Genomic DNA, 10100 nt, shown 5'->3' on the forward strand with positions numbered 1-10100 from the left:
ATCCTTTTTTTCCTTTTAGGCACCCAAATTTTTATTTACCAAACTCCTGCTTTATTTTAATATTCCAAACACTATATAGACATTATAAACCAAATTACTCTCTTTTTGACTGAGAGTTGTGATAAGAATCATTCTTGTTACAAAATGGTGGCAGGTCTATGCCTGCTTTTATGTTTTTCTGGCCTCTCTCAGCCTCAAGCTGTCACTTTCCTGTCCTTTCTTGGTTGTCACTTAACTATTCTAACCCCTGTAAAATGGGGACTAAAAGTACCAACCTCATCATAAGGAGGTTTAAGGGAAGGCCCAGCACTAAGCCAGGCTCTCAGGAACAGTTCTTCCTTGCCCTTCAGTTCTCCCTTGCCCTTTAATATATATAGCTCTCTCTCACCTGTCATGGGCTGAAGAACCAGTGAACCTATAAACCAAGCACCATGGGCATAAGTCTGTAGGCCAAGTGAAGCACTGGATGGTAAAGTACATTGGCTTTGTGACCCCACTGCCAACTTCAGGCTAAGGAAGGACTGACTTAGCAGTTCCAAGACCACTGAGCTGGTTCCCAATGGATGTCTCCTTCATACCCCCATCATGACCAGGGTTTGAGGAGGTGCCTCTCAGCTTCCCCTGTCACACTTGGAACTATATGAGGGATGCAGTAGAGGTCAAAAACTGAGGAATCAACCTTAGGGAGTCAATGGGGGACACTGACAAACACATCTCAAGGTTGATGTCATTTGCTCTTGGGGAGGAAAGCTGGGGCCTGGGTAAGGACAGCAACTGGAAGGTGAAGGGCAGGCCTGCCTTTAAGCAGTAGTAGTGATCAGGCTTGAAGGGCCATCATGGGTCATGCCCAGCTACTGGGCCTGCTTCGTGGTCAACTTGGTCAGCTTCATGTTCAGCTTGCACAGGCGGGCTTCAGTCACTGCCTCATCCAGCTGGGGCTGGATGTTCACCTTCTCCACAGCATTCTTGTTGAGCTACTTGGCATTGATCTCCATGTCAAAGGGTCCAATGTTATTCACTGGCAACATCCTTCATCTGCGCAATGTGCCGGCCAAGGATGATATTGAAAAAGTCTGGTGGTGTCAAAGATGTTGCCATCCTGGCAGGCCTCCTCCATGGTAGTCACCTCATAGCCCTCAGTAGCAGCCTGCAGTGTGTTGAGTGAGTCGATTTTGGTGATGATTATGCAAGCCCCAAAACCCTTCAGGGCCTGGACACAACCACTGCCCACATCACCACAGACCACCACCGCAGCTACCTTGCCAGCAATCATCACATCTGTGGCCCACTTGATGTTCTCTATGTGGGACTGCTGGCAGACATAGAGGTTTTCAAACCTGCTCTTATTGATGGAGTCATTGACATTGATGGTGGGCATCCTCATGATCCCACTGGCCATCATCCTGTGGACCCAGTCATGGTCTCCTCAAAGATGCCTGACAGAAGCTGTGGGTACCTGGTGTAAATGAGGTTGGTTGAGGTCACCAGCATCATCCAGAATCATGTTGAGGGGCCTATCTTTGAAATACAGTATCTGCTCGATGCACCACAGGTACTTGTCATCTCTTTCACCCTTCCAGGTGCACACTGGAATGCCAGCCATGGCTATGGCAGCTGCCACATGGTTCTAGGTGAAGAAGATGTTGCAGCTGGACCACTGCATCTCAGCACTTGAGGTAATGAGGGTTTCAATGAGGACAATGGTCTCCATTGTCATTTTCAGGCAGCTAGTGATGTGAGTGCCTTTCAGTGGCTTGGAGCCAGGAACAACTCCTCATGTACATCAGGCCCACCATGTCAGCCTCCACAATGTCCAGGGCCTTGTGTCCCCAGGCGTCCAGGCTGATGTCAGTGACTGTGTAGGGCAGTTTGTCAGATATGCTGGTGGTGCTTCTGCATGGAATGATGGACACAGGCGAAGGGGACTGGGACTCTGACATGGGGCGGGCAGTGCTGGGCAGGCCTAGCAACTTTTTATATGCTTAAAATCCATATGCATTTCCTTTTTTGAGTCATGTGTCTGTTTGTTACTCATTTTTTCATAGGGTTGTTGTTTTTTGTTTTTGTTTTTTCTTATCAATTTATATTTGCTCTTCCATCCTGGGCAACATAGCAAGACCTCATCTCTCTCCAAAAAAAAAAAAGGAGCCAGGCATGGTGGTGCATGCCTGTAGTCCTAGCTACTTGGGTAGGTGAGGCAAAAGGATTGCTTGAGCCCAGGAGGTTGAGGCTGCAGTGAGCCATGATCACATCACTGCACTCCAGCCTGAATGATATAATGAGACCCTGTCTTGAAATAAAATAAAATTGAATTTAAAAAAATTAGAAGTAATTATGTATGTATATTACTGGATACTAATTATAAAAAGAGAAAATTTGTGTTATTAATAACATAACATGAAGAGGGGCAGGATGTAAAGGAGCAGAGTTTTTACACAGGAATGAAGGTAAGTTATTAGCAGCGTAAAACAGAATGTTACAATGTTAAGATGTTTTATGTAATTGCAATGGTAACCGCAAAGAAAATATCTACAGAATATACACAAAGGGAAATGAGAAGAGAATCAAAATATGTCACTACAAAAAAATCAACAAAACACAAAAGGAGACAGCAAGGGAAGAAAGAGGGGCAAAAAGCTACACAACAAACAGAAAACAATTAACAATCTGGCAATAGTGGGTTCTTTCCTATCAGCAGTTACTTTAAATGTAAATGCATTAAACACCCCAATTAAAAGACTTAGATTGGCTGAACGTATTTTAAAAAACCAGATCCAGCTATATGCTTTCTACAAGACACTTACTTTACACTTTAGGACACACATGGGCTAAAACTAAAGGGACAGGAAAAGATTCCATGTAAATGGGAACCTACAAGAGAACAGGGGTGGCCATATGTAATATTAGACAAGATAGTCTTTAAGTAGAAACTGTCAGGAGGACAAGAAAGGATGTTATGTAATGATAAAGGGTCCATTCATCAGGAACGTATAACAACTATAAATATATGCACATCTAATGTTAGAACTCCCACATAGGTGAAGCATTGACAGGACTGAAAGAAGAAATTAACAGCAACGCAATAATAGCAGGAGACGTAATACTCCTCTTCCATTTATGGCCAGAACAACCATACAGAAGATCGACAAGGAAACAGAAGACATGAACAACAGTATAGATCAGTTGGCTCTAACTAATGTCCACTCAACAACAGCAGAATATACATTCTTTTTTTTTTTTTTTTTTCGAGACAGAGTCTCGCTCTGTCACCCAGGCTGGAGTGCAGTGGCTGGATCTCAGCTCACTGCAAGCTCCGCCTCCCGGGTTTACGCCATTCTCCTGCCTCAGCCTCCCAAGTAGCTGGGACTACAGGTGCCCGCCACCACGCCCGGCTAGTTTTTTGTATTTTTTTAGTAGAGACGGGGTTTCACCGTGTTAGCCAGGATGGTCTCCATCTCCTGACCTCATGATCCACCCATCTCGGCCTCCCAAAGTGCTGGGATTACAGGCTTGAGCCACCACGCCCGGCCAGAATATACATTCTTGAGTACTCGTGGAGCATTCTCCAAGATAGACACATGTTAGGCCATAAAACAAATCTTGACAAATTTAAGGAGATTGAAATCATACAAAATATCTTCTCCAATCACAATGAAATAAAACAAGAAATCAATAGCAGAAGGAAAGCAAGAAAGTCCACGAATTTGTAGAAACTAAGCAGTGCCCTCTTAATGAATGGTCAGAGAAGAAAACACTAGTGAATTTAGAGAATATCTGGAAACTAATGAAAGCAAAAATGCAACATACCACACTTATGGAATGTAGTGAAAGTAGAAGTGAGAGAGAGGTTTATAGTGGTAAACACCTACATTAAAAAAGAAGAAATATCTCAAATGAACAATCTAACCTCATACCTCAAAGAACTAGAAAAGAACAACAAACTAAACCCTAAGTTATCAGAAGGATTAGAGCACAGGTAAATGAATTAGAGAATAAAAATACCATAGAAAAACATCAAGGAAACCAAGAGTTGTTTTTGTTGAAAAGATCAATGAAATTGTCTAACCCTTAGCTAGACCAACTGAGAAAATAATGGTTTCGTGGGCAGGCCCAGGGCCCCATTGCCCTGCACAGCCTCAGGACACTGTTCCCTACACTCTGGCCACTCTGGCTCAAGCCTTGGCTCAAAAGACCCCAGATACTGCTCATGCCACCGCTCTGGAGAGTGAAAGCCACTGTAAGCCTTGGTGCCTTCCACATAGTGTTAAGCCTATAGGATGAAAGAGTGAATGAGGTGTGCCAGCCTCCATCTGTATTTCAGAGGATATATGAAAAGCCTGGGTGCCCAGGCAGAAGCCTGCGACAGGGGCAGAGCCCTCAAAAAGAACCTCTGCTAGGGCAGTACTGAGGAGAAATGTGGAGTTGGAGCCTACACAGAGTCCCTACCGGGGCACTGCCTAGTGGAGGGGACCACTGTCCTCAAGAACCCAGAGTGGTAGATCCACTGGCAGCTTGCACCCTGTGCCTGGAAAAACTGCATGCACTCAACAACCTGTGAGATCAGCTGTGGGACAGAACCCATAAAGCCACAGGGGCAGAGCTGCTCAAGGCTTTGGGAGCCCAACCCTCATATCAGTGGGCCCTGGATGTGGGACATGAAGTCAAAGGAGAATGTTTTGAAGCTTTAAGAATTAATGCAGGGTTTCTAACTTGCATGGGGCTTGTAGCCCCTTTCTTTTGACTGATTTCTTCCTTTTGAGATGGGAATGATTACCCAATGCTGGTACTTCCATTGTATCTTGAAACTAAATAACTTGTTTGATTTTACAGGCTGGCTCATAGGTGGACAAGACTTGGCTTGTCTTATTTGAGATTTTGGACTTTTGAGTTAAAGCGGGAACAAGTTAAGACTGTGAGAGACTATTGGGAAAGCATAATCTTATTTTGCAATATTAGGAGAACATGAGAAGGGGGATGCAGAGATGGAATGATATAGTTTGGACATTTGCCCCACTCAAATCTCATGTTGAAATATAATCCCCAGTGTTCGAGGTGACCTTGGTGGGAGGTGTTTGGGTCATGGGGGCAGACCCCTCATGAATGACTTAGGCCATCCCCTTGGTGATAAGTGAGCTCCTGATCTGAGTTCATACAAGATCTGGTCGTTTAAAAGTGTGTGGCACCTCTCCCCACAATCTTGCCCCTGCTTTCACCATGGGACATGCAAGCTCCCACTTTGCCTTCCATCATGAGTAAAAGTTCCCTGAGGCCCAGAAGCCAGCTGATGTCAGCACCATGCTTATACAGCCTGCAAACTGTGAGCCAATTAAACCTCTTTTCTTTTTTTTCTTTTTTCTTTTTTCGAGACGGAGTCTGGCTCTGTCGCCCAGGCTGGAGTGCAGTGGCCAGATCTCAGCTCACTGCAAGCTCCGCCTCCCGGGTTTATGCCATTCTCCTGCCTCAGCCTCCCGTGTAGCTGGGACTACAGGCGCCACCACTTCACCCGGCTAGTTTTTTGTATTTTTTTAGTAGAGACAGGGTTTCACTGTGTTAGCCAGGATGGTCTCGATCTCCTGACCTAGTGATCCGCCCGTCTCGGCCTCCCAACATGCTGGGATTACAGGCTTGAGCTAAACCTCTTTTCTTTATAAATTACCCAGTCTCAGGTGTTTCTTTATAGCAACGCAAGAATGGCCTAATACAAAGATGATAAATACAACACTGTGTGTTTTTTTTAACCACAATAATAATAGTAATAAGAGTATTGTTCTAAGGAAGAGCAGAGAAGCTGGGCATGGTGACATGCACCTGTAATCCATGCTACTCAGGAGGCTGAGGCAGAAGGATTGCTTGAGCCTAGGAGTTCAAGTCCTGCCTGGGCAATATAGCAAGACTCTACCTAATTTTTAAAAAATAATAAACAGGTAAAGAAGAGGAGAGAAATGGGAAAGTAGCTGTCAGAGAATGTTATTATTAATCAATGGATGTTTGGGATTTGCACAAGCCAAGCGTCATGATGATAGATTCAGAATGGTCAAACCACATTTGAAAGACCACCTTCCACTTCTTGCCTTTCCTGATAGAAAGCTGAAACCCGGGCCTGGCATGGTGGCTCACGCCTGTAATCCCAGCACTTTGGGAGGCTGAGGCAGGTGTATCACGAGGTCAGGAGATTGAGAGCATCCTGGCTGACATGATGAAACCCTGTCTCTACTAAAAAATACAAAAAATTAGCTAGGCGTGGTGATGGGCGCCTGTGGTCCCAGCTACTTGGGAGGCTGAGGCATGAGAATGGCGTGAACCCAGGACGGGGAGCTTGCAGTGAGCAGAGATCACACCACTGCACTCCAGCCTGGGCCACAGAGTGAGACTCCGTCTCAAAGAAAAAAAAAAAAGTTGAAACCCCAAGAACTACACATTTTTACAAAATATTCACTCTCCAATGAGCTACTCCTTGTGGAGAGTAGTGAGAGTGTAGAAATATATGGAATAGTGACTATGTTGAGGCCTCCAGAGTCCTCAGTGGAAAACAGAATTTCATGTTTTTCTGACATCATAAGCCTATGTCCCCATATGGGACTGGGAGGACATCCGAGACTTTTACCATGACTTGGTTATGTTTACTTACAGGGAGCCTCCGTTTCTAAGAATGCAAAAACTTTGCAAGGACACAAATGATCTCATAATAATTCAAACATCTTCCAAATTACAGTCAAACTTATGCTATGGAGAAGTTTAGTTGCCTCCATATATGAAAATACTCCTCATGTATATTTATTTATTAAGGATCTTTTGTGGGTTAGTAGATGGAATAGAAACCCATTCCTTTTAGGGCAATCATGTAGACAATTCTAGTCTCACAATTCTACTGCAAATGTGGAGAACTGCTGACACTATGAACTTGACATCTAGATCCAAAGTTTCATCTTCTTTTAGAAATGAGCCAGAGCAACAAGAAATGGGTAAAACACACTGTGTATTAGTTTCCTAGTGCGGTCATAACAAAGTACCACAAAACAATAGATACTCATTGTCTCTTCAGTTCTGGGACTTAGAAGTTCAAAATCAAGGTATAAGCAGGGCTACACTTCCTCTGGCAACTGCAGAAATGTCCTTCCTTGCCTCTTCCCAGCTTTTGGTGGTTGACGGGCAATTTTTGGTGTCTTTGGTTTGCAGTTGCATAACTCCAGTCTCTGCCAGATGAGGTCACATTCTGAGGTACTAGGAGTTAGGACTTCAACATGTTTTTTACTTACGTGGGAACACGATTCAACCCATAACAACCAGCAAAACTGGATACCAGATGAAGATCCTCAATGTAAAAATAGTTAAGTCGTATTAACAGGTAGTATGAATGGGCTGTTGGCATAGTGGGCTGGGAAGGGATTGTAGCAGCTCCTGGAAAGAGCCAACGAGGATATATGATCTGTAGTATTTGCTGTTGCACTGGTAGATAAGGATACTAGAGGAAAAAAATGTGAGAAAGAGCAGTCAAACATGGCATCAGACGAAGAAAACTAACCAGAAAAACATGGTATAGAGAAGATGAAAAGTACCAAATACCAGTATCACTCATCGACTCAGAAAAAAAGGGGCCTCTGCTCTGGGTTCCACACTTCAGAGGGACCCATATATCACAAGCACACACATTTATTAAAGAACACTCTTATTAAAGAACACTTATTAAAAGCAGTTCTGTCACTTTTGGATTTGATGCTCAGTGTCAGCACAGCACAACTAATCTAAACTTTTTGTGAATAACTCCAAGGAAATGCTTCTCCAAATCCTTTGCCCAATATATTTAAAACAATAGGTAACTGTGCCCAACCGTTGTTCAGATTTATGGGTTGATTGCTACTGACACTGCTGCATGGATCTGCGAGGATTGGAGTGTCAGAAGTTTCAGGAAACAGAAATGACAATTTTTCCTCTCAACACAAAAACAAAAAATTTTTGCATAATAAAATATTGTTTTCCACTAAGTGCCCCACTGATTTTATTGCTTCCTTTTGTGTTCAAAGTGTACACATTTTGTACCCCTTTGCGGAAATTTGGGACACTTTGAATAGAATGTTTCTTTTGTAATCCTTTAGATTGTTACCTTCAATGGAACAGAAATTATGTGAAAACAGTATGACATTTGTTGATACTGTGATTGTGCTAAAATGAAGACAAAAAATAAAATTCATGGAATAAATGTAATTTATAAAATATATTTGTTTCTTTTATTTATTTGTTTCTTGTATTGCTTATCCATGAACAGAACACCTAGACATGTGCAGTAATAATTAAATTTAGTTCTCTTTTATATTGACTGCATTTCAATCATATAAAGATCATCTCTGCATATTTTTATGTTGTTTTAAAGGTAGTTTGGTCAAAATAAGAGAGCAGAATGTATTTTATTCAGTAGTTCCAAAACTTGACTTACACCTTTTAAATTTAGACAAGTGGCTGGGGGTTTCGGTTTTACTCTTGCCCCAGGCCGTGCAAATGTTTGGGGCTGCCAAATATTTTACCATAAACTAAAATCAATAGACAATGAAGCAATTGTTGCTTTTGTGAAAGAACACAGTGCAAGAATACAATATAGATGGTCAGATAATTGAAGGAAATGAAATACTAAATGACAGACTGAAGGAGGAAATAAAAGAAAGAAGGAAAACCGTCACAGAAATGAAAATAATTTTGAAAGAACAAGTGAGACCATTTTTCTGAGATGGGGAGTCTCACTACTTTCCCCAGGCTGGTTTTGAACGCCTGGGCTCAGGCAATCCTCCAACCTCAGCTTCTGAGGAGCTAGGATTCTGGGCACACACCACTGTGTCCAGCTTACTTTTTAAAAACGTTTAAGAAATATTGTTTAAATGCATTCATCAGATAATGAACATTTGAGTTTATTTCTCTTTTTTGCTATTATGAATCATGCTGCTGTGAACATTTGTATATGAGTTTTTGCATGATGTGCGTTTTCATTTCTCTCTTGAATTGAAACCTATGAGTAGAATTTCTGGATCATAGGGTAACTCTATGTTTAACTTCTTAAGAAACTGCCAGACTATTTTTCAAAATAACTGCACCATTCTATATCTCTACCAGGTGTGTATGAGGGTTCCAGTTTTTCCACACCCTTGCCAGTGTTCCTTATTTACCTTCTTTTTAATTCTAGCCATCCTAGCCAGTACCACACTGTCTTGAATACTGTTGCTTTATGTAAATTTTGAAATCAGGGAATGTGGGTCTTCCTACTTTGTTCTTTTCCAAGTTTGTTTTTGCTATTCTGAGCACCTTGCAATGCCTTATCAATTTTAAAATCAGCTTGTCATTTTTGCAAAGAAGTTAGCTGGGATGCTAATGGAGATTTGATTGACTCTGTAGATCAGTTTGGAGAGTGTTGCTATCTTAACAATGGTAAGTCTTTTGATCCATGAACCTGTGATGTTTTTACAGTTGTTTAGATCTTCTTCAACTTCTTTCGACAATGGTTTATAGTTTTCGGAGTATAAGTTTTGCAGTTTTTGTTACATTTATTCCTAAGGATTTTATTCTTTCTTATGCTATTGTAAAAGGAATTGTTTTCTTATATTCACTTTTGAGTTGTTTATTGCAAGTATCTAGAAATAGAATTGAAAGTTATATATTGATATTGTATTCTGCAACCTTGCTGTACTTGTTTAATAGTTTATAAGAGGTTTTAATGGATTCCCTAGGATTCTCTAAAAAACTAGCATCTAGTTTTTTACCATTAAGTATGATGTTATCTGTGGGTTTTTATGGATATCATTTATCAGGTTGAAGATGTTCTCTTCAATTTCTAGTTTGTTGAGTATTTTCATCATGAAAGGAGGCTGGATGTTTTCTCAGATGTTTTCACTGCATCTGTTCAGCAAAATTATTGATTTTTCCTTTTTATTCTATTGATGTGTTATATTACATCAATTGACGTTCAAATGTTAAACCAATCTTGCCTTCCCGGGATGAATCCTACCAGGTCATGGTCTATAATTCTTTATATATGTTGCTGCATTCAGTTTGCTTGTATTTTTTGAAGGCTGTTGCATCCATCTTTGTAAGAATTATTGGTCTGTACCTTTCTTTTC

At 41.6% G+C, this 10100-nt stretch overlaps 1 pseudogene; it reads right to left on the minus strand.

Annotated features, from left to right (window-relative positions):
* Nucleotides 1–636: 636 nt before the first annotated feature.
* Nucleotides 637–1940, minus strand: LOC111552364 (annotated as a pseudogene).
* Between the last annotated feature and the right edge of the window lie 8160 nt (nt 1941–10100).

The sequence above is a fragment of the Piliocolobus tephrosceles genome, chromosome 10 (genome assembly GCF_002776525.5).
Source record: "Piliocolobus tephrosceles isolate RC106 chromosome 10, ASM277652v3, whole genome shotgun sequence".
Taxonomy (NCBI): domain Eukaryota; kingdom Metazoa; phylum Chordata; class Mammalia; order Primates; family Cercopithecidae; genus Piliocolobus; species Piliocolobus tephrosceles.